Source organism: Ostrinia furnacalis, unplaced genomic scaffold, assembly GCF_004193835.3.
Source record: "Ostrinia furnacalis isolate ACB-3 unplaced genomic scaffold, ASM419383v2 OfSCF1605, whole genome shotgun sequence".
NCBI lineage: Eukaryota > Metazoa > Arthropoda > Insecta > Lepidoptera > Crambidae > Ostrinia > Ostrinia furnacalis.
In genome coordinates, this window is record NW_021131844.1 from 88,307 (window position 1) to 114,907 (window position 26,601).

The window sequence follows — 26,601 nt, forward strand, 5'->3', positions numbered from 1 at the left end:
ATATTTCTCTCTAATAAAGCATTCAGCGGATTAGCGCTTGAAGTGCCGTCGGCGCAGATGTCGTGTAAATGACGGAATTCCCGTTTCAATGGACGTGCCGTCATCGCATCAGTGCTTGGCGGGAATTGACGTGTTCAATGACGAATGACGGGAGTCGTTGGTTTATTAGGGACGCTTGCACGGGTGACTTTTGTCGCCGTGACTTTTTTGTCAACACACTCATCGGCACAGAATTTAGCCCAAACATAAACTAACAGGATATGAATGTAAGTGACTTTTCTTTCGCATAACTTTTAATATGAAAATCGTGAAAACTTGAGTCAAGTTTGTACCTTTTAGTTTACTCATCATATTTTTTACACACTTATTATGTAGGTTAGAGCAGAATTACTTCCCAAGATAAACAGCTGCAAGTTTGTCTATGAAGTATGAAGAACATTATGAAAACCCGTCCATCGACAAGAGGTAACATAACAATTAAGAGCAGGGCTTCATCATAATAACATAAACAGCAAAAGTGGGGCGGCGAGGTAAAAGATTGGGTAATGAGAATAGGGCTGTCAAATTCCTGTATTTTAACTTCCCTTTCTTTCTTCTATTAGGGATAAATATATTGAAAATACGGAACAAATAATCATTATTTTATGATATTTACAGCAGTATTACCGACGGCACCATTTTAGAATGAACGTTTTTCACTTTCAGTTAGAAATTGATTTCCCTGCATTGAAATGAGACAACAATCATCTAACTAAAACGGTTTCACAAAATTGTTTCAGTCTTCATTATAATTTTATATGCGCCTCTACATTTTATTGTCATTATGTACTTAGGTATAACTTGTTTTGTGTTGTTCATTACTTTAAAAAAATCTTTTTGGGTGCACGTAGCTAAACGATCATGAAATTGGATCTATAATAATACGTTGTAACAAAATTATGTTATTAGTTGGTGTGTGTCACCCCTAACGATAAGGGCGTGTGCACATCAGCGGGTGGAACGAAGCGATTACGGGTCGGTGGCCGGCACTCGCAGCTATTCGCGATGCAAGCGTTTGCTTTCTATTCTCTTTTTACGATCGCTAAAACAATAAATCTAGAATAAGCTTAGCTGACAGATCACGTCTGTGTGAAGATGACTCTATTTTTCAATGTCACTTGTTTTATAGGGTTACTTATACATTGAGATTTTTACTGGTTGAATTGAAATAGACACTTACAGGACAAATGCCTGAAATCTCAATCTTTCATCGCTCAAAACTGAAATTGAATTGAACTGAACGTTGTTTCGTAATACATACATACCTAGGTAAATACATAATTTTTTACCGAAATCAAACCCGATGTTCATACATTCATACTTATTTTATGTGACTTTACGTCTTCTTTTTTCGTATTCAAAACAAGACCTAGTTTCTCCGTTCCTTTTTTCACTGTAGGTTTATTCCACTTTTATCCATAACATCTAATAAATAACCCTTAATGACGTCACTTATATTTATTATTCCTCCTTTTATGGCCTTTTTGAGTTACGGTCTGTATTACTTTTAAATACATTTCCATAATAATTTAAGTGTCTTCATTTAACCAAAAATAGACCGTTATAGGCGAATTTACACTGAAAAAAGGTTACTGCTTACACAAATGAGTGACTACCGAACTGGAGGTTACTACTAACTAGGTAGGGTACTATGGTTATAAGGAACAAAACTTTGTGTAAATTAAACAAACTATTTTGTAGTGAGCTAAACCTGGTTTGGTTAGGGTTAACACTCAGTTCGCTAGTCACTCATTTGTGTAAGCAGTAAGGAAACATTTTTTTTCAGTGTACCTTAAAATACTTATAAAAAATATTTTATGACCTACATTTTAAGTATTTTTCCAACAAATATTAGAGCAAGGTGCCTTCTAGTTCTTTCTTAAAAACTTTACCTTTTTGGAACTAACTTCCCTACCCATTTCTATATATCTACGGGTATTCTCTGTTTACTACAAATAAGATGCAGCTAATCTTACGGCTTGTTCTCATACGAACAATGCCGTTTGCAATGTCCTGCAAAAAACCGATCCGTTTGAATTTGTAATTCGAATTTCAAACACACATAATGTGTGTCACACGATCGTCAAATTTTGCTGGATCCTGCATTACTGGATCCCACAAAACTGTATTTCTATGGGAACGAGCCATATTCCTACCTTGCGGCCTTGTCAGTTCAGCCAAATGGTGTCCACTGCTGGACAATAAGGCCTCCCCTAGATTTTCCATAATTAAAGGTCCTGTGCTGCCCGCATCCAGGTTCTTCACGCGACCTTTACCAGATCGTCGGTCCACCTAGTAGGAGGCCTGCCCACGCTACGTCTTCCAGCCCGTGTGAACTTTTCTGCCCCAAAATTCCTGCCTACCTATTCCCACTTGAAAAGGCCTCATCCTCTAAACAATCCTATACAAGTAAATAGTTATTTTCATCCTCAATTCAACCCCACCTTGAGTGCGGTGCCTTAACACAGCCTAGTATTGTGTTAATTCTAAGCTGCTTCGCGTGTCGATGAATCAATCATTCATACGTCTGTTATGTACGAAATCGAAACATTACGTATTCAATCCCGGCAGTCACCCTGATGATAGATATCGACAAATAGAATAATAGACGATGGAGGAAACAATATCGAGAATCGAGGGCTCGTGCCGTATTTGAGTCAGGGGACCTATAAGCATTCAGATTTCAAATCGAAAATGCATAAGTAAATAGAGACTTATAAACTACTAGCGGCCGCCCGCGACTTCGTACGCGTGGACCTCGTTTTTCCTGCTATAAACCTCACGGAGCCCGAGACCTTTCCAACGAATGTAAAACCGTGGAAATCGGTTCGTGCGTTCTGGAGTTAGAGCGTCACGAAGGAAAACCCGACTTATTTTTATATAGTAGATAAAAATAAACAATAAAAAAAACTTAACATTGACGGGGTTTAATATGGCGAAAAATAGAAACATTTGTACTTTGGCACATAATATTTTCTTCTAAATATCTAATTACATAATAGGTAAGAATATAATGTAAAGTGTTCAAATATTTTACGAAAAAACCACGAATTTCAGAGAAACTCACCCAAAGCTAAGTATTAAGTGGAACAAGTACGATAATTTGTAACTTTATAGATCTTAAGATCCTTTAGTTTCTATGATCTGTGGTTTATAAGTAGGGTAANGAATCAAGGAACTAAATTCTGTAATTTGTACACAACATTCCGTACATTTTTTCTTGGTAATTCTTCGTTTAATTACCTAAAACGTATTTTTTTTGCAAAATAATACATGGTTTTTTAGCTTTTACTTGAGTAATGACGATTATTTCTTGCAAATTTTAATTTAAAATGTCAATCTTATTATTTAGCTATACGAATACAACAAAAAAGTTAAGATTATTCCGTATTCTTCATTACAAGGGTACATTTTAACATAAAAACTGGAGATTTTTTAAAAAATACTTAAATCATGAATAACTTGGAAATGAACAAGTTTCGGACATGGTGTCATATGACTTAAATGACTGCAAATAAGCTCTACTTTAACCCCTTTCAAGGAATGTATCGCTTTACCTGTCACCCTGTATAATTATGACTTGAGTTATTATGTTGGGGCTAAAATGAAAGCTTTTGGTGAATTTAACCTTAAGTTATAGAGGAACTAGCTGTGCCCGCGTGATAATAGTTTGAATAATATTATTTCCGTTTTTGCATGATCTTTCTTTACTGATCCGCCCCTATTGGCTGTAGGGTGATGTTGTATAGCTTAATGCCTCGATAGATGGGCTATCCGGCGCCAAAAAAATTTTTCAAATCGGATTAATAGTTCCTGAGATAAACGCGTTCAAGCAAACAAACTCTTCAGCTTTATAATATTAGTAAGTTTAGATTTTCAAGTATAAGGTAAATTCAGAAAACTGTTCTTGTAAGTACCTATCAATAATGTAGTACCAACTACTGCTTTTTCTATTTATTTATATCAGTCGGCAGACAGTGGTGACTGAGTTTGTTGCGGCGCTTCTTCTCAGCACTTGCCAAATGTTGATCTCAAAGCGCTGGTAGGATAAAAAGATTATGAGACATGTAGAATTGTAGAGGCTCCTTCAGAGTAAAATATTTGACGATTTGTAGGAAATACTATTTAAAAATGGTCTATACAAATAAAGAAATTTTGACTTTGAATTGGAATTTGAATGTGTAATCCATTTAAACCAAACACTAAAGAAGCACTTACCAAAATGAACCTATTAGCCGACACACCAAGGAAAGCTCGGAAATGCAGAGGCGTCAACAAAAAGCTTTCGCGAGCTTTGACGCGTCACTCGGAAATTTAATAAATGACGCGCGTCATTCCCGTCAAACGTAATGACGGGCAAATATTTACGCCAACGTCTGACCTTTGCATTGTTTGCATTGACGAACGCGTCAACATTTTGGATATTTGTGAAGCTTGGAAGAAGAATGGTGGTAATAAGGGTGCTGAAATAATTACAGTTGTATAATGACTAAGTACTTCTGCGGGCGTTTAAAATGAGAAAAAAATTAAATTCAAATTCAATAATTTATTTGCTAGAATACATAATTAGCTTTATTTACGTTTAGTTTTTACTGTGTATCTTATGACATTCATTAGGTACATTTGAAAATGGCCTAACAATATTGTCATTTAATTATTTTAGTAAATTGTTTCATAATCATAATAATACAAGCTAGCAAAGTCTTTATCCACAAATTAATTCTGTTACTGTGTAAGTTAGGTGGAGTAAATCGATATTTTGTTGTTTGATCAACAAACTCCGTGAAACTATCTCTACAAAACATTCATCAGTACATACCACAAGCAGATTAATTATAAGCTGTGCAAAGCACTAAATACAAATGCAAACTTTTTTCTGTAGTTAATGTCCCTTCACATCAACTATAAAGTCGGATTCTTTAGAAATTTCCCTAAATGTAAACAAATATGGCCAACTGACATTAAAACATTTTTAATCTGTGCTCTAGTGAGGCGACAAAACCTCTCGTTAATCGCGGATTGAAATTATTGTAGTACTTACGTACCTATAGAAATAATTTATAATGGTTTATAAAGCAATGCATTAAACAATTAGTAGTACATTCAATGAAGAAAAAAAACATTGTNTACATTTTTTTTTCAAATGTTTGTAGTTGATAACATTATAATCAATAAAAAATGTTCATTATTTGTGTGAGATCTGTATTTGTTTAACCTAAAGCTTTTTAATAAAGCCCGTGTATGAAACGGAAGCTTGTTTGTAAATCTACAAAATCATAATTCTTCACAGATTTTCCCGAATAAACATTTTTTGTACAGTTCAAACCTTAAAATTATATTTTAGAACATTTTTACCTAAATATTGACGCAAACTTCGTATTAAAAAGTGATTTTTATTTACGTATCTATTTGAAAAGAGAAAAACTTTGTTTTCTTTTAGAATTTCAAAATGAGTTTTGAAGAGTTCAAGATCAAGATGAATTAGAATCCAGTTATTTGCTGTTCGCTAACAAATCAGACGGATAAATTTTAAACTCTCGTTAGTTTTTCTCAAAATAAAGTACTCGAAGAAGAGTTTGAAGACCGAGACGAGGGATATTTGATTAAAATAAATCGATTACTTTTGAAAGTTTATGTACCCAGAACATATTAATAACTAAATCTAAAAAGTATATCTCGAAACGATACACATTTTATTTGCTACATAGGTACTTATATTATTGTACCTTCATGCAAGTAATTTATGTAAAAATCTTTTAGAATTTGATTCCGAAAATTCTTACATTGATATACCAATTCCAACACTCAATTCTCGAGAGATTTGCAATAAATATTTCACGACAGATAAATTCTTCGTAAAATGAAGTATCATCTGTATCTTTCATGCAATATTACATGTTTTACTTAGGTATATCTTTTCAAACGAAGTACTTACATAACTCACATGCCATTTCCACTTAATCGTGTAATATCAATGGATTTTAGGAATAGTATGATCAAAGAACATAATTAAGCCTTTGCTTCTATTGTATCGGCACTCACGTCTCTCGCAGGCTTAGTTAATAATAAACCTATTGAATTGTAAATGTGGGATTCAATATAATTTTGCTAAATCCAACTTCATAGTTCCGTGTTCAAGGTGTTATTATTAAATAGTTAATTGATAAATTTTACAGCTGTTCAGCCCACAGCTCGGCCTAAGTACGTTCCGTAAGGAAATCGTGTGGGCTCAAGTGATAATAAAGCCGATTAAAGAAAATAAGGATCTAGTAAACATCTTAAGAGTAAAGAGATTAATAAGAGAGAGTCTCTAAAAGCCGCCAAAAGCGTAATAGAACGGCTCAACTAAAATAATCGAAAAGAATATCTGAAACAAATTATGAATTTCAATTCGATTCTATTCAAAATCTAGAATCTTCCTAGATAGTCCAGTCAATGAATGCCTTAACGACGGTGTAGAGAGAAATCCGTGGAACACAATTTCTGACCTCGGGACTTTATTTAGCCTAGTTAGGTGGTGAACATAGCAAAAGTCCCCGCCCTTAGCCCTTGAGCCGGCGGGGAGAGGGGGGTTTAAAGGTACCACTTTTCGGTTTTTCGCTTAATCCTCGGAAACTATGCGTCCTAGTGACATGACTACTATGAACCAAAAAAAGCTTATTCAATTTGCTACAGGTGAGACAGTCAAGTTTTTCTATATCTTGTTTAGTTTTTGCGGCATCTGCTCTAGAAGGTCTGTAAAATTGGAAATTTGATTGTTGTCTTACATGTTCCTTTCAGGAGAAAATCGACTAAATCAACATTGAGCAAACACTATAGACATGCGGGAGCATGTTGAGCCTAGTTCCATGGAGGGGACTGCACTGTGCGTATATTTAGACGAACCAATTAGAGCCACTTTTGACTCCTCATCATTCAAAAACTACTGTGCATTAACACTTCAAATTTGGCTCATGTATTGAGACTTGCAAGATATACATCAGCTTCAAATTTCATAAATATACCTCAAACGGTTATTTAGGTATTGACGTTCAAAAATCGATATTTAGAGCACTACTATCTATCTATCACATGTGAAATGTTAAAATTTACTGGTTTTTTATTTGTTCCTTTGTATTTACATAACTACCTTTCTGGATGCCAAATTTGAACCTTCGAGGTCATCTGGAAGTGGTTAGAATTTGGTCTATAGGTCAGACATGTAGATTTTTGGACGTCAATATCTAAAGAACCGTTTGAGGCATATTTATGAAATTTGAAACTGATGTATATCTTGCAAGTCTCAACACATGAGCCAAATTTGAAGTGTTAATGCACAGTAGTTTTTGAGTGATGAGGAGTCAAAAGTGGCTCAAAGTGATTCGTCTAAATATACGCACGGTGTAGTCCCCTCGCTGGAACTAGGCTTAACATGCTCCCGCATGTCTAGAATGATTGCTCAATGTTGATTTAGTCGATTTTCTCCTGATGGGAACATGTAAGACAAAAATAAAATTTCCAATATTACAGACCTTCTAGAGCAGATGCCGCGAAAACTATACAATTTATAGAAAAACTTGTCTATCTCATCTGTAGCAAATTGAATATGCTTTTTTTGGTTCAAAGTAGTCATGTCACTAGGACGCATAGTTTCCGAGGATTAAGCGAAAAACCGAAAAGTGGCACCTTTAAACCCCCCTCTCCCCGCCGGCTCAAGGGCTAAGGGCGGGGACTTTTGCTATGTTCACCTCCTAACTAGTCTAAATAAAGTCCTGAAGTCAGAAATTGTGTTCTACAGTTTTCCATCTACATATAATGCTTTATTGACTGGACTAAGATCTGAAATTCAGATTCTCAAACTGTTTAACGACTGAGTGTTTTACTCGGAGGTGTTCTTTTCCTGCTAAAAGTGAAATTTTATTGATAATCCATTCGTGAAATTCCTCTACGTTTTATAGTGTCGTAAATCTTGACTTATATTATCACTCCTAAGATTTTCCTACTATACATGTTTTTGCAGCTGTAGGTGGCAATGACCTAGACTGATACAAATGTAACTCAAATCAGGATTGTATACGAATCGGTACAGTCATAGATCAGGCTTAACACTGTGGCATTTTATTAACTTGCAATAAGTACGAATTAAACACGCGGGTAAAGCCGCGGGCTAAAGCTAGTGCCATATAAATTGGAACATAAGGCGAACTCTATGCCATATGGCATATAATTCCTACTTCTGGACCATCACCATTACCTACTAAGACATCACTTATTAATATTTATTAGGTACTTGTCATCTTATATCTTAAATAACTACGTCATTCTAATTGAACATTGAAATTTCAAAGCTCTGCCTAGTATATCGTGCTGAAATTACAGTTTAATAATAATATGTGATGAATACACAATAAATTCTGCACATGTTTCATGATGTGCTGATTGAAATAAATGCGGGTTCCTGTACATGAGATGTTAATCTGTATCACGTACAATATCATGAATACATTATTGGAACTGAAAAATCATTGTAATGAAATGTAGAGTACTTAATATTGTTTTATTTTTATATTGACACATTTTTATTTTATTCCAGAGGGCTTAGTGTGAGTTTACATCAAACGTCGTTATAAGTCGCGTCGTTGCGTAAAAAATGACATTAAATGTATGACGGATTGTACAGCGCCCCTGGCGGAAACTGTCAAGAACTAACATTTTCATATATTGTTTTAACGCGCTCACTAGTGAACGCGTTAAAACTACGTACTATTACTTATTCTGTGGTATAGTGTTCAGAAAGCTTACGGCCAGACTTAAGTAAGTAGACAGTAGCCTAAAATGCTTGCACTTAATAAAAATTCCACCCTTCCATAATGATAAAATCCATTAAACTAATAGCATCGCAACAATAAATTCGAGTTTATCACATTAAACGCGTCAGATAAAATCGGACGCTAATCGACAGCTTGGTATCTCCCATTTTCACCTAAGCACTGCTGAAAAATGTGGTCAAGGGCGAATCTGACACTACTTTTATGATTCCGTACATTGATTATTTCAAAACAACATTTGATGGCCATAAAATATTAATCAATTAATCACATTATTAATTTTACTGTCTTGAATTAAATTATCAGTAATTATTTGTTGGTGTTAATGTTTTTTCTAAAAAATGTGTTCACAACACATCATAAAGAACGTATTTTGAAATTCAAACTCAAGCTTAGACAACTTAAACGAACTAATATCAATAAATTCTGTCCAATCACACGTTCTATCTATTATTACCGTAAATCGTACATGTATAACTGTCATTCGATTTGCTATCAGTTGCGCCATTTGTTAAAAACACTATTTGTCTTTTGTCTGCCGTTTTTCTCTCAGACCGTTGAACCCTAAAAAGCGTTGGCAGTGGCAGATAACCGGCACTCGAGATGCCTGCCGCGCGGCGCCGGATACATTCCGCGTGCAAGGCCGTGAAAACAAAGCTGAGCCCCGATTACGGTAATTTTTAACGTTTCCAATCCAGACACGCTTCTCGATTCTGCGATACGATTGGTCGTTCAACAGCGTACGTCAGCTGTTTTGACCAATCGTATCGCAGAATCGATGAAGCGCGTCTGGATTCTAGACGTTAAAAGTTACTGTAATCGGGGCTCTGATCTGCTGTTTGCGGTGCGTTTTATTCGTTTTCCCAATTGTCCATTTTTGGTAAAAAAAACTAACTAACTACATTTTCACCAAATTTTTTGTACTAAAGATTTGACCACAAAGTCTTGAAATATTTATTTATGAATATAAGTTATAGTGTAAGGTTAAGTTTAAGTGTCAGTCATCCCTAAAGTAGTTAGTACTTATCTGTGTTTTGGTGTGTCGTTTCATAATACTGGGCTACGATTTGCTAATTTGTTGCAATAAGCAAAAAATACTTTATTTTAATGTCGCGATGCCGTTTTTCTCTCAGTCCGTTGAACCCTAAAAAGCGTTGGCAGTGGCAGATAACCGGCACTCGAGATGCCTGCCGCGCGGCGCCGGATACATTCCGCCTGCAAGGCCGTGAAAACAAAGCTGATCTGCTGTTTGCGGGGTTTTATTCGTTTTCAATCGGCCATTTTGAATAGGGTTGACTTGCGAAGGATTGGCCTACAAGTGTCATGAAGCAGTGATTGCTACAAATGAAGATTTTTGAACTTTAGATTTGTTGAAAATATTTAAAAAAATACTTTATTATGATTTGTCTATTTATGGGGATTCATTTAATTTGTCATCGATTTCTACTATGAAATTGTAGCAATTACTGTTCTCATAAATAACCATCGTGTCATTGTGTATTTTTTCTAGTTTTTCTTTTCAAAAATGTTTTCACATTGAGTTTGTGTAAGATCTATCAGATAGTTGAAATCGTTTGGCGCTTAGCTCTATTATTAGTAAATTTCAATTTCCCGTGACTAATGTTTTAAAAGTAACCCCAAACAAAGAAGCATTAATTTAAGAGCAAGAGCTCTAATTATTTCAATACATTATTTTGTAGAAAGCACTGTTCTACTCCTTTACAGCCCTATTCAGAATGACGTAGCGAGAAAAACAAACTTAAAAAATGAAACATTGGCATGAGCCGGGGTCAAAAAAGGAACGTAACATTTTTCTACGTCAGTTGCTGTGTACTATGGGTAATTGCCAGAAAAGCGATCCGCCTAGCTAAGGGGAAATGGTACAGACGAAGGCACGTCAAGCTTAAACACTATGCATCTTAAGCAGTTGTATTAAGAGCGAGTTTGCAACAAAAAAATATAGTCTGATATGCTGTCGTCCGCACAAGCATTTTTAGCATCGACGGGAAGTAAAGAAAATGTAAAAAAATATTTATTTACTCACACTTCGTTTCTTTTATCGGTACTTTGTTTTTTATTTCCCATTGGACGGTTTTCCTTTGATATATTATCGTCTTATAACATTATCGTCTTGTAATAATATGAAATTAAATTCTTTCTCAGAAATGTTAAGATGTTGGATATTTTTATTATTGTAAGAAAATAAGGAAACTCAAAGTAAATTATTCTGGGTGAATATTTTTATAATGTTTGTGGATGGCTACATGCAAAATGTTTAGAAATAATAAAAATACTAAGGATGTCTTATTTCCGTATTTTGCCGTATTTTGTAAAAACTAAAATTAGAAAACTGTGGAATGGACTGTCGTCTGCGGTGTTTCCGGACGGATACGACCTGCAAGCTTTCAAGAGGAGAGCGTATCTTTACCTTAAAGGCCGGCAACGCACCTGTAACGCCCCTGGGTCTGCGCGTGTCTATGGGCGACGGTAATCACTTACCATCAGGTGATCCGTCTGCTCGTTTGCCTCCTATCACATAAAAAAAAAAACATAAAAAATCTTCCGCGCTACAAAAAAAAATTCACTAAGTAGTAGGATTTATCCAAGGTTGACATTATCACTATGACCCATTCAGGATTTGATGATGGAATGCCCATGAAAACCTCGTAAAGAAAGTTTATTGTACTATCACTTGCGAATTCTAGACTTTACTACTGTCTATAAGTCTCAAATTGACTAAATAGGCTCTAAACGTTTTTCTAGTTTCTGCCTAGAGATTTATAGCAGTGTAAAATGAACTCTACCACGTGGCCGTTAGGAGTTTACGATTAGAAAAGCTATTCTCGTAATCTTAACTCTTTCTAACACTAAAAAAGGATGTATCGATAGCTTAGTAAAACCACAAATATTAACGCCCGTATTCAGCCATTTGTGTGGCTGGCATACATTTAGTATGGAAGCTGGAAACATTGAATTTTCGGATAGATCTAGTTTATTTTGTAACCTATTATTGGTACCGTTTCAAGGTGCTAGTTAAGAAATAATACAATCCACACCTCGACATCACTAAATAAAGAATTTATTCACATCTTAAGAACGTTAACGTGATGCTAAACTGCAAGTTAATATCGCCTTTAAAACTTGTCCTATAAAATCTAAAATAACTTTCTGAGAGGCTTCAGTTGCAAAGTGAGATATCTTGGTAAATAGCTCTAAGTGCAAAACTCGATACTGGAGCCATTTCAATGGAATCTCGATGGATGCCGTGGACTAAAAATAGGTCTTGTTTGTAGTTTAAATTAGGTTTTTGACTTTAAGATACCTTTGAAGTTTCTTAAAATGAACATCTACCCAACTTACTTTTAAATGTAATGTCAAAAGGTGAAAAAGTTAAGAAAAACTTTCCCAAGTTATAATAACTTTTTTTGTATTTTCAACGTTTTGGTTCGGATAATGAGGCATTTCTCAGTAGTAAGCTTTAATTAAAAACTATACATAATTATGTATAAAAAATTGCTCGCCTATCTTATGGCAACACTAGAACAAGCTTCTCAATGTTGCTGTGTTTTATCCCGTACAAAGTAATTTTTGATGGTCAAGCAATAGATTACACTGTTCAAAATAGAATTAAAATAAATTAACCAAGTGCGTGTCGTGCCACGCGCAGTGTAGACTACTATTATTTTATTCTGTGGTGTAGGGTTCTGTAGTTGCCTGTCGCTACCAATATATTTCAGAAGCAAGCAATTACTTCATCTAAAGTCACTTTTGATGTTTTCTTCTAAGGTATTTTATAGGTAAGAAATTGTATAATGCACGAGTTGAACGACTATTACTCGTAAACTAATGTATCTTAACCGTTATAGTTTTCCTTGAAAGTTCAGGAAAACTGTCAGGTTTATAAATTAAACTAAATATTAGTCATACAAAAGTAAATGGTAAGAGCCTCTCTCTTATCAGTTAGCGGTAATAAATGTTCAATTATGTCATCTCATCATTCTTGTACGAGTTTTTACTGAATTTCCTTAACTTTTGTAGGCAATACCTAAATGACACTCGACAATTTATGTAGCATCGATATTACAAACATTAATTCTGTTTTGGCGCATCTACATTACAATATCAAAACTGCTGTAAAGTCCAATAAATCATCTAATCCACAGCAGGATTTAAATCCCTACAAGCAGTAGGTTCACTACACTGTGTCATCAACGCTAGTCTACTTAAGTTCACTGTTGGACATAACGTTGAGTTATTTTTCATATAATCACTTATCATGTGTTTAAGAGTGTGAGATGAGACCCGCTACTCTTCCCTCGTCCAGCTATTACCTTTGTAGTTCGTTAATTCGCAGATAAGAAGTCATAGGCTAAAAGGTCAAATACAGAATCGACTCTTTAAGCTTATTTAAACCAGGTTAAGGCTCATGTTTAGCTGTGATCAGTTAAATTTTAATATTATTTGGTTCTAGGTGGTGGTTTGGTGGTTCTACTGTGGACTGACGATCTGGTGAATAAGAATAAGAATAAATTTATTACTGTATAAAAACTTAGCCTAAACACGTACAAGTTTGGTTTCGATAAAATTAAGGTTAGTGTGCGTAAGTAATTAATGATACCTAAACTAAGCAATATTTATTGCCTGTATCTTAGGTATCTGTTTAAAAAGTGCTGACTATAAGGTGAAGGTCGCTGGAAGAGCCTGGATGCGGGCAGCGCAGGACCGTTCATTGCCTTTGTCCAGCTGTGGACGTCATTTGGCTGAAACGAACGAACGAATAGCTGATACTTTAACCTTCATTCAAATTCTTTATCAGTAATGTTGGCCCTTTTCAGAGGTCCCAAAATAACTTGGTCTGCCACTTAGGCTTAAAACTACTTAAACATCATTCAAATACAGTCTTGAGTTTCTCGTAATACCATTTTTAGACTGTATCGCGCCAAAGTATTATGTATCGGAGATGTTAATGATATCCGTAACCGTAACCGAAACTATCAGATATCCGAAATAAAAAAATATCCGTAACCGAAACCGAAACCGATTCAAAAGTTTCGGATAAAGGCGGCTAGTCTACATTTTAATATTTTTAATATTTGTTACTTGTCTGGCATCCCCTGGCACCATTCTGATACACCCGCCTGTTTTACTTTTATCATAGGTACCGTCATAGTACCTACATAAAGTAGCTATGTGGGTAGCGAAGCTTCTAGCTATTTGAATTTTACCTTTTTAAAATTCTAATATCCGAAACTTTCGGATAATCCAAAATGATTTACTATCCGTAACCGTAACCGAAACCCGTATAATATTTTTCTGATATCCGTAATCGTATCCATAACCGAAACTTCATATCCATAACATCCCTGTTATGTATATCGAGGCTACCGTACATCTCTCGATTGCTCCTAAACGCTACAAATCAAAAATTCTCGTGATATACTTGCTCCCACGCTAGAAACAAAGGCGGATACTATTCTTTTGGCTGTCCGGTCCTATTTATATCGCTTGCCGTTTACATCGCACGATTATTTTATTTCACCAGTTTTTATGGACGACTGCACATGAAAATAAACATACTGTGGCAGATATTTTATGTGGTTCTCGATATTGCAAACAAAATGGTTTATTGTAAAATGCTACCTAAATATTGATCCCATTAGGATGATGACGCATCAAAACGGAACATGGTGGATTATTAGTAATTACATTTTTGTTTGATTTTATTATTTTTAATTCATTTTGCTTAAATTGCTTTCGTATTTTCTGATCTATCTATCGCTTTCGCTAAAACAAATATCGTATAAGTACGTAGATCCTAAAATATTTAAATTGTGGATGGTAGTTATCCTGAAATGTTCGATAGACGTTTTCTCTCATGCGAACATCTCTAATGAGAGGTAGGTATAAATAGGTTCCGCGTAGGTATGGTAGGTAGTTGTCCTGAAAACGGGTATCCCACTGTTTTTAGTTCAGAAATTAGAATCAATTGATTCTACTGATGATTCACTGATTCCTGGCCCATAAATCACGGTCGATTTAAACCACACGATCTTTTTAAGAAGAACACACCGCAATTTCGCATCACGCGTCGCAGGATAATTCGCTTGCTACACAAATACCTCGAATGCGGTGTAGCAGAAGATTCAGCAGCTACAAACGCTACGTAATTTCACGTGATATGTCAAAGGTAAATTAAAAACGCTGCAAGCGTATTTAGCCAAACTTTTAGTGCCAGTTTGCAGCAATTTTGTCACTACACTGGTACAATATGTGTTAACCCACCCGCACAGGACCACAACTTACTCATTTGGAAAAGAGGAGTAGAGAAGTCGTTTTTAATTAATTACGTTGTTCGGAAAACCGTACCGCAAAGATATTTTGTTTAAGGTTGAAATAGAAAAGTTGTTTTTTCATTAGAGTAGAATATTATACTTACCTTATAAAGCTAGAGAAGAAAAAGTTAATATCAGGTCAAATGTAGGGCACGTTTCTGTCGTAAAAAGTACCCTTACATCACGTATTCTAGATAAAATGCACACAACTTTTTATTTTATAACGCCATACTTGTTTTGTTGCTTTTTATGTCATAGCTATGTTTATTTGGGCTATGACGACCCCAACTTACTGCGATACAATTTGATTATACGCGTTTTTATAACATTTGCATTGTCATGACATCCGAGTTTGCAATTTTGCATAATGCAGTACTAAACCTTTTGTTTTTATTGGCATAAAAATTGCGATGAATATAAAAGAACTGTTAACATTCCTATTGTTGGTTACAAAAGAATAAAACCTGCCTTTGTTAAAAGCTACGTGGTTATTTGTAATTTTATGTTATACTTAGAGAAGGCACGCGAGCAAATGACCCGCCTAATGGTAAGTGGCCATCGTCGTCCATGGATATTTAACGTAACAAATTTTAGCGTAAGCGAGATATTACGTCCGAATATAGAGTTTGTGTGAATATTGTACAACATTAAATACACGATTTGTGTTTTTTGAGATACAAATTTAAATTCGAATGCTTTAGAAATACACCTCTAGACCACCGTCTTTACATTTTATTGATATTAATGTAACGTATTCATGCGGAAAAAAGATCTTGAATAGCGTTTAATAATATTAACTAAGTTTCATCTTTCCTGCCAGGAATAGTCTACGTGCGAGAAATAAGCATAAAAAGTTAATATTTGACAGGAAGCCTCTACTAAAAGCTAAAAGAACAGGGGACACTTAGCTAATGCTACTATTAATACAATTACAGCACAACATATAAAGCTGTACCGGCTAGACTGGTGTAGATATTTACCTGGCTGCAAATTAAACAGAAATGAGATAGCTAAAATAATTGTTCACCTCTAGTTACTATGTAGTACCTATGTATACAGGGTGTCCCAGAATGGGTGAATCAAACTGATAGGGGAGGTAGCTCTACTAATATACTATCCCTAAAAAATAAAGCGCATAAGGACACAAAAAAAATGTTTTTGAAAAAGAGAAAATATATCAGCTTTGTCTAAGTATCTGGCTATAATTGCTGCGATTGGAGTTTGTTTGTACTTTTTTCTCACAAATATTAATTGTACGTGATCGCTTCGTTTATCCGTAAACAAACTTTTGAAAATAATGACTAGATTTCGAGTTTAGAGCACTTTATTTTTAAAAAATCCGAACTCAAAATCTTATTTTATATTTTTTAGGGATAGCTACATTAGAAGAGCTACTACCTCCCCTATCAGTTTGATTCACCCATTCTGGGACACCCTGTATGTAAGCACATAATATTCTCTTCATGTCCCGTATCTACGTTTGTAGAGCATCCAACTTCGGGCTTTCGCTCAAGGTCTCTCACTGTTTATGAGTGACTTATATTATTTAAGGCTTCTAAAACAGAAATGGTTTTTAAATAAGCAAATCTTGTTTGTAATTTCGTATTCCGATGGGAAAGTCCTTCATTCTCATTCAATTATTCAGTGACAGAGCCGGGACAAACAACAACCGAATTACAGATTCGTGTTATTGACTAATGAGAGGGTTGATGGAAGAATAGAATATTGATAGGTTCTATCAAATGCACTAGTAAGAATGAATCCTGGAATTACGATTAATAATAATGCGAGTGAAGTATTTATTTACTCATTTATTCATTTATTTGTCATTCATTCATTCATCTCATCACAAATTAATGAATATTTGACTTATTCATTCCTTCATTCATTCATTCATTCATTTGTCTTTCATTCATTCATTCATTTGTCATTTATTCATTCATTCATTCATCTCACCATAAATTAATGAATTTTTAACTTATTAATTCATTTATTTGGCGTTCATTCATTCACTATGACATCGTCAGCAGTTTAGTTTTGGAGGCGTATTGATAAAGTACCTATACCTACCTTCTTCTTCTGTTTCGAATACAGAATCAATATAATGAATGATTTATGATTATTTCATTATTCGCATGCAATTTATATTCTAGCACTTATTCAACAATACGTCTCCAGATAAATTTTAAATATCCATTGCGAACTCATTACATGCTTGAAAGAATACTACACAGTTATTCATAAATTCATATTTGAGTGATACCTAACTCCTTTTCCAGTGGTTAATGTGATTAAAATTGTAAAACAAAGGCTACATTCCGACATAAAACATTAATGCATAATTCTTGGCGAACAACCGTTAAAATGTTGTGATTGTTGTTATGGTTTATTAAAATATAAAAATTTTAATCTACAACTCAGTACTAATAACCTATTTTAGTGGTTAACAGGCATCTGGCTCACTTTTACGAGTTCGCAGCATTTTTGTTGCGGTCGGTGTCTGGATTTTGGATGATTGACTAATGTTTCCAATGAAAATCGACTTTATAACGAGAGCGTTACGTGGCAGCTAAATATTTAGAGGAATTACGCGAATCTTTTCGGTTTTGAGAAACATTTGTTATAGTCTTGTTGAGTAATGTAGTGAGTAATCTCTGCTAAGACTTTAAATAAACATGAATTAACAAAATTAAAATAAATTAACTTTATGAAAGTCCCAAATTGAGTCCCAAATCATGTATCATATTTGATATTCTCTCATAATTAGATAGACCATAATGAGAGTAGCTCCACTCTCTTTTACTAGTGGCAGCCACAATTAAAAATATTTTCTACATTCTTTTTCTTTTCGTGTCGACAACAAACCTACACACAGTGTCAGTCCAAAACTCCGCCACGATAGGGTGGCGTTGTCAGCAGCACTCATCAAATCCTCCTGAGTGCAGTTGCTTGGGTACTCAGGGCACGACATTCTACATTTATAAATTGCTAATGGTGAAATAAGTACCATGAAAGAAACTAAACTCCTACCATAGGTACTAAACGTCACTTTAAAACAGTGTTCAATTAGGATGTAACTTTTTATTAAGGGAGCCGATGCCTAATCTAACGTGATTTTTTTAATATTCATTGTTTTTCTACTTGAAAATTAAATGTTCTTGTTTAACTGTGGTTTAAGTCTTTGAGGCAAACCTGAAATAGCAAGAAGTTTACTTGGCATTATTCAATTAAACCGCTCCCTTGACTTCGAAGGCGAAATGCAAACGGCAAACACCGCAATTGAATTCCACATTAAGGCGGAACACGTGTAATAAATATCTGGGTCTTGACAAGGATTTAGATCTTCGGATACCTGCTAACGTGCACGAAACCGAATTCATTATTGTGTTAATTGTTTGGGAAGATCACGGCTTTTACACGAAGAACCCTAAAAAGGACCTATGCGGCAAATGTTGGTAAGAGTTTGAGGAAGAACTCGAGTTAAAGTCTAAATTATAACTCACAGGTGTCTGACATAGTGATCTATAAACGCACAGCCCAAACCACAGGACGGATCGCGCGGGCTGAAATTTAGCAAGCAGTTAGATGTTATGACGTAGGCATCCGCTAAGAAAGGATTTTACGAAACTCTACCCCTAAGGGGGTAAAACGGGATCCATGCGTACGAAGTCGCGGGCGGCCGCCAGTTGATTAATATTTTTGGACTGAAAATTACTTCTGGTGATCTTTTTCTTCACATTCCTTATTACTTTATTTCTTTCCAATGGTGGAATTTAATGTGTTTTAATTATCTATCCCCGCACCAGTTAAACAATTTACATCGTTAACGAATAAAAACAAAAGTTTCAACATACCGAAATCTATCTATCTATACTTATAATAAATCTGTAGAGGTCAATTCTGTACATGAAAATAACTTTTTCAAAATAACTATCAGGGGGTGATTAGTGATCGATACTGATGCCAAAAATGCAATCAGTAAAATTTTTGTCTGTCTGTCTGTCTGTCTGTCTGTCTGTCTGTCTGTATGTTCCTTATAGAAACAAAAACTACTGGACGGATTTTAACGAAACTTGGTACAATTATTTTTCATACTCCTGGGCAGGTTATAGTATACTTAGGAATTCCCATGGGAACGGGAATTAGCGGGAAAATCCTTTTGTATTAAAAATCCAAACCGCTTAGGTTAGATGCTTGAAATTTAGCAAGCATAGAAAGGTACCTTAGTAAACTTAAAGCTTAGTTACAACAGGATATTGCAAAATTCCCACGGGAACGGGAGTTAGCGGGAAAAACATTTGTATGAAAAAATCTAAACCGCGTAAGATAGATGAAGCAGGTAAAACGGGATCCACTCGAACTCGCGTACGAAGTCGCGGGCGGCCGCTAGTTATGTAATAATTTTGCTGTGTTAAAATCAATTAGGCTGACTACTGCTCAGGTACTTAGAACTAAACTTAGTACATTTGTATTGAAATATTTAAATACCTAATTAGACGAATGGTTCAAGGACTTATACAAAGAAAACTAATCCTATTTGGTAATAAGAAAATTAGGTAATAGGTGAAATCAAATTTAGCAAACCCAATTAGATCATTTGTCTACTAATAGAAGAATGTTTGTACGATATTATCCTACTAATATTATAAATGCGAAGGTTTGGATGTCTGGATGTTTGTTACTCTTTCACGCAAAAACTTTTGGACGTATTTTGTTGAAACTTTACAGTACCTAATTATTGTTTGTAACCCAGATTAACATATAGGCTATAATTTATTCCGATCCGTGACACAATATTTCACGCAGGTGAAGCCGCGGGCAAAAGCTAGTTGAAAATAAATCAGAATAATATGTTACATTGATATTTTAATATCATACGATATGTTAAAGACGTACAAATCCAGGATAAACTGGAAAGAGCTCAAACTAAGTATTCTTAGGATTTATATCTTTCTCGTTTTCTCAAACCACTGGAGGAGAAGGCGAATTGTGAAATCCTGTCAGGTAGAATTTATGTTACGAGTGATAATCTGGATTTACCCTTTGAATTTCGCGTCTGTTTAGACAGGTATTGGGAAAGGTAAAATAAAAAGTACTTACAATGCGAAATTAGACTGCCAATACCTGTGAAAAAATAAATTAATCAATCAATACATAAAATATAATATGAAAAATACTTTAGAAAAAAGCTATCGCATGCTTTACAATATTCATCTTCATTATTAGAGCAATTAAAACCGAGATATCCGAAAAAAATCCTACCTAAAGTTTGAAACGTAATTATTTATGTGGTGCAAATTAAACCAAAAAGCCTTAGGTTAGGACAGTCTTGAAGTTGAGTGAAAGTCGCATAGAATTTCAGATTTCTAACATTTTGCCTAAAACTTTCTATGTCATCGCACAAGTTCAAAAGCTCTAGAAGTTTATATGTCGCCCCGCAAGTTCGCTAGTCCAGTACAATGGGACAAATGAATTCAAAGTATTCCAAAGTTGTTACAAGTGAAGAAGTGGTTCTCAACCTTCGTACTCCTTGCTTGACCATGAATCTTCATACTCGATGGAACGAAGACAAAAAATTGGAAGGTTGCATGATTGCGGATCTTACGCCTAGATGGACAGCCGCAGTCTGAAATGATAATGACGACTCTTTGCTTTTTAATGTATGGATCTCTTATAAACCCTTTCATATCCCTACCTCGAGAAAATTGCGGACAGTGATTCAGTGAAAAGATGCCATAGTATATGATCATGATAACACTAGTCCAAATGTCTGGTTTGCTAAAAACAAATTAGCGTAATAATAGGACTATAAATTGGTATTAAGAGGATAAGTTTGGGCGAGGTCAGTGTTTTTATAACTCTATAAATATTCGTAGAGAGACAGTGTGGTCATTATTCAAAAAAGTTTGGGAGTCGCAGATAAAAAAAAATCATGTGAATAAGGTTGGAAAAGAATTTTGCCTTCTGAGATTTAGGGACCATTTGCATATTGTCAAGTCAACATTGTGTTTTGTGTTTAGAAAATCTTTTGCGAGCCTAATAAAATGTTGTGCTGTCGACCTTCCTCTAATCTAATTTATGAACTAGACAGGTATATCCCTATTTAACAATAGCCATGTGATTGCAGGGGAAATTTCAGAGGTCTTTTTAGGGACATTGGTTGTAAGATCCTGGAATACTGACAAATGAGAATTTCCTACCTGTGTCATATTTAGAGTAAGGTAGAACCTGGTTAAGACGCTTCAGCGTTAGTTTATTATTTTATACATTATACCATTATTACTGGTTAGAGTCCACAGAATACACAATGTGGTCTGTGTTAAAGTCAAAACAATAAACAAAGCAAAGCTCTGGTAGGACCCAAAAGATACCTGCTTTTTTCTTTATTTGTTATTTTTGACGTTCATAAAGTGTTAAAATACTGGTAAAAATTTAATACATATTTTTGATTTGATTTTGAAACACCATTTGTTCATACGATAGTAACAAACTTCACATTGTTAACGAAACACAAAATCGAGTATGAGTTTGAAGAGTTCTAAAAGTTTCTCAAAAATATTTTATCAAACTGATAATATAAACTTGGTTAATTTGATAACTTTATCTTGTAAACATTTATGAAACGAAGCACACTTTGGCTTTGAATTAAACAAAGTCGTAATTAAAAACCTTGTTTGTATACTTAGCCCATATATGCCCAGAGGCACGAAAACGACCCAATAGTAGGTACATGTTGTCTTGCGGATGCCTGTAGGCCTAATATGCGCCCCGTGATAACTTTTATCGACGTCAAAATGTATGGGCAAAATCGATAAAATGGCGTGATAACCGCTTATCGCGGCGCGCATCTTAGGCGATAAAAGGCGGTAAAAGAAACTTTAAACATCCCAAATTACATAAAAATCTGGGACCTAAATAGTTCTGCGCATAAATATGGGTTAAAAATGTAATGATGTACAAATAGGGTTTCTGATTTCTCGACCTATTTTTTTTCTCGAGTTTCGGGAATTCTCGAGGCCAAAGTCTCGAGTTTTCTCGGGTCTCGAGTATTTTAATGAAAACTGTTGAAATCGGTTGAAATTTAATAAAAACACAGGTTTTTTAATCTAATATGTACCTACTTTTATTGCACGACAATCAATATTAGAATTTAGTACCTCTTATTTTGGCAAGGAATGTAACAAAAAATAAATTCTTCTTTCATAATTAACTAGCTGACCCGGCGAACTTGGTTCCGCCTTAATGGCAATAAATAAGCAGACTTTTTTTTTTGTTTCGAACGGGATAAAAAGTATCCTATGTCCTTCTCCTGGCTCTAAACTACCTCCCTGACAGTTTTCAGCTAAATCAGTTCAGCCGTTCTTGAGTTATAAGCGAAGTAACTAACACGACTTTCTTTTATATATACAGTGTGTCCGGGCATGTAGTGATCAAACTTTAAGGGCGTAATCTATGGACAATTTTATCGGTGAAAATACTTTAAATTTGGGGCTTGACCCATTTCTCGCATATTTACAAGGATTTAAGTTTTTAATTTTAAGTTTTCACCTCTTCCTTCAAAAACAAGTGATAGCGTGGGTCGTTTAACATTATTAAGCAAAAATTTTATATCATGCGATAGCCAATAAAATTATCTATTAGTAGAAGTAGAAAACAGATACAAGTTACATACATTTTAAGGGTGTAAGAATGGATTTAATTAGAAATAAACATGATTTTTTTCACATCTTTTTCAGTTATTTCCCAACACAAGAAAAACCAGGTCGTTAAGGTATGTTTTATTTGCATTTTATTATTAGTATTTGAGCTATTCTACAAAACAAATGTAAATTTATTAGTCTACGTCTATTAGTTTCGACGTAATTGTTGAACAAAGATACCCCTTCCCAGTGGTTTCCATAGCGCACGCGACATGCGAAAATGTACTGCCTGAAAGAATCACACAACCTATTCCGATTACTATGGGAACCGCTGGGAATGGGTATCTCTGTTCAACAATTACGTCGAAACTAATAGACGTAGACTAATAAATTTACATTCGTTTTGTAGAATGGCTCAAATACTAATAATACAATGCAAATAAAACATACCTTAACGACCTGGTTTTTCTTGTGTTGGGAAATAACTGAAAAAGATGTGAAAAAAATCATGTTTATTTCTAATTAAATCCATTCTTACTCCCTTAAAATGTATGAAACTTGTATGTGTTTTCTACTTCTACTAGTAGATAATTTTATTGACTATCGCATTATATCAAATATTCGCTTATTAATGTTAAGTTACCCACGTTTTCACTTGTTTTTGAAGGAAGAGGTGAAAACTAAAAATTAAAAACTTAAATCCTCGTAATTTTGCGACAAATAGGTCAAGCCACAAATTTGAAGTATTTTCATCGATAAAATTGTCCATAGATTACGCCATTAAAGTTTGATCACTACAAGCCCGGACACACTGTATAGATATTAACTAATAATCAAAAGTCATAAAGTCGCGTGTATTTTAAGGATAAATAACAATAAAAATCTGGAGCTACAATTAAATCACTTGTTTTCCAAAAACACAAGTCCAAGTAACAAAATTACGATAAATAGTTTTTTTTATAAACCAAAAAAACTTTTTAATAAATGTTTAAATTTCTTAAAGATAACGACTTGAATAAACTTTACAAGGAGGCACGAGTACCTAACCTAATAGACAGTTAACAAATTTTTCAGTCTTTAAATCAGTCAGAGTTAAACATACATAATTTATAGCATACTCGTTGGTGAACATTATTACTTAGTTTCGATTGAGATCATTACTTGCAAATCAAATCAGTTAAAAAAGGAAAGACTAGGCCAGTCTAGAAGCAACGTTAACCTATTAAATAATTAAAAACTCGCTTTTGTCTAAGAAAATAGGCTTTCAAGAATATTAAAGCTTCAAAATCGAAACTCGAGAATTCTCGAGCTCCGGTAATTTTTTTCTCGTCTCGAATGAAGCCAAATTTCTCGAGTTTTCTCGAGTTCGAGAAAGCTCGAGCAGAAACCCTATGTACAAACAATGTGCTTTTTCAAACTCGATCTCTCATTCGCGAAATTTTAACTAGAATAAATCATTTACACTCTGTTGTTGGTGCGCAGGGGCGTCATTATGAAGGTGGATAACCATTAGTTATGGCTTTTATAGTTAATCCACGCTTAAACGGGATTTATAACGCCCTCCCCTTGGTGTATGTAAACATTTTGGGAAGTAGGAGTTAGCGCGTTTTTTTCGAGTCAATCTTTACAAAAAAGTTTTAATATTAGATGTTGAATTTATATTCCATCGCTAGATACCCTTAAAGCAGCTGGATGAAAAAGCCCGGGATCGCGTCTTTTTTTTGTTTTGTCGTTCCTTCAGTACTTACACAGATTTCATAATAGTAATCCGGGACTTTTCAAGGCGAGAGTGAAAAGGCTCTTACAGAGCAGATACGTACCATCCTAGACTGCATCTCGCTTAACACCTGCCTTGTTATGCATAAAAAAGTAAGGTAAGTAATGTACTACTGGATCCTTTAATCCTTTACTTTGCTTACCAACTGTTTCTTCTAAAACTTCACTATCAGACAAATAAAAAAACTGATCTACGTAAAAGCTTTACGGGAGTCCAAAGTAGGTATTAAAAACAAACTTTAAGGTAACTCATAAATATGTAAAACTGGCACTTTAGGATGAAGGCATAAAACATGGAAAAGTTTCACTTTTACGCGCTCGATCTATATTTGAATGAGTGCGCGTAAAAGAGCGCTGTCCATTGACAGCTGCACAACACTGTGGCATCTAATTCATAAACAGTTGTAAAAGATACTAGGTATTTTGTTACTATACAAATACTCTTTGTGCTATTACATAAGATCCGGTTTCCATCGGTTGAAATCGGTTTGGTTTTGAAAATATTTCTCCGCTCCTTGGTGGAAACCGGGCCTAACATTAAATTCCTTTTCATTTCGAATTAAGAATAGTGTAACCTCAAAAACCTTTTTGATCTAAATAGAAGAACTCTACAAAAAGTGAAATAGGATTCCTGTTTCACTATTAGTAGAGTATATATCACAGGCTCTAACAAAACATCAACTCTTCAAACTGGCCACTAGAGCGTAAATGTGTTTTGGAAGCCTTTTAAAAGTTGTACTATTTTACCAACTCTTCATGTTGCTAAAGGCAACAGTCACACAATTTGTAGTACAAATACAAAGCTTCATACGAAGTTTCGTAGCCGCAACGAAGCGAAGAGTTAGGTACAACAAAAGGTGACGAAGCAATCACGAAATTGAACCCGTAACGATTAATTACTGAAACTGTCTATACCTACCCACAGATAATTTTATTTTTTATTTATTTCTTTTTGTTAATTAAGGAATCAAACTGTATGAATTGATAGTTTGATACATGACTTAAAAAATAAAAACGTACAGTAGACTAATCAGTAATCAGTAGTAGGTATATAATTTTAACTGTAATATCAAGATCGCGTAGTTTATAAAACTCCATTGGCCTCTGAATGCATTACCCCAACAATCACTGTTCCCATGGCACAACTGACAAAAAGCATGTTCACGTCACACGACATGTTTACAAATGCGCGTATTATACAGGCGTAGTGGGCTTAGAAAATATGCCACCGCTTACCCGGGGAGGAATCCGCAGTTACTGAAAATGGGGTGACCATGACATTAGACGTGGAGATTATACAAAAAAATTCAAGTAGGTATCATGAAATTCAAACAATTTCGCTTGAGTATGACAATAAACATAGATTTTTTAGTATAAATATTTGACTTGTAAAATTTTAATGTGACAATTTCACTAAGTAGACCCAGGAATACGTTGCGTTGCGTAGGGTTAATGATAATGCCGTATCTTACGAAAACTAACAGCTGATTATCAGATCTTGACTTTTTGTAGCTAAGGTGAAGTAAATATTTTTAAGTTTTTGTTGTTTTTAGGGTTCCGTAGTCCTGACAAGGAATCCTTATGGTTTCGATTTATGTCTGTCTGTCTGTCCGAGGTTTTGCTTGGAAACTATTGGCATTAGGGAGCTGTAATTTTGTAGAGGTATGTAAATTAATCACGCCGACAAAACGTGTAACATGTAAAGTGGGGATGAAATTTTTTTTCATCTTCTATCCCATCGTGTGGGGTATGGTTTGATAGCTCTTTTAAAATGGCTTACGGGTTTTCTGAGACCATGTTTTGATTTAGGGATCCGTTTGCAAAATGTTAAAGTTTAAGTTTCCCGAGTAGGGCGTGTCCCCCCGTCCCCCCCCCCTCTAAAAACTTAACTGTTGGCTTAAAAAATCTGAAAAAATTCATGATAATAGTACTTTTTATGAACTCTCAAGGAAACTATAGCGGTTAAGATACACCAGTTAGTTCAAGAGTTATAGTCCTTTTACTCAT

General features: G+C 34.7%; 1 protein-coding gene across 2 annotated transcripts in view; it reads right to left on the minus strand.

The window, feature by feature from the left end:
* The window catches only part of NGR-A26 (neuropeptide receptor A26), a 130,492-nt gene that overhangs the window by 80,447 nt on the left and 23,444 nt on the right, over window positions 1-26,601 (minus strand). For both annotated transcript variants that reach the window (XM_028304906.1, XM_028304904.1), the window contains exon 2: window positions 20,279-20,302. The gene's annotated coding sequence lies outside the window, so the exon portion shown is untranslated. The remainder of the gene's footprint in view (window positions 1-20,278; window positions 20,303-26,601) is intronic.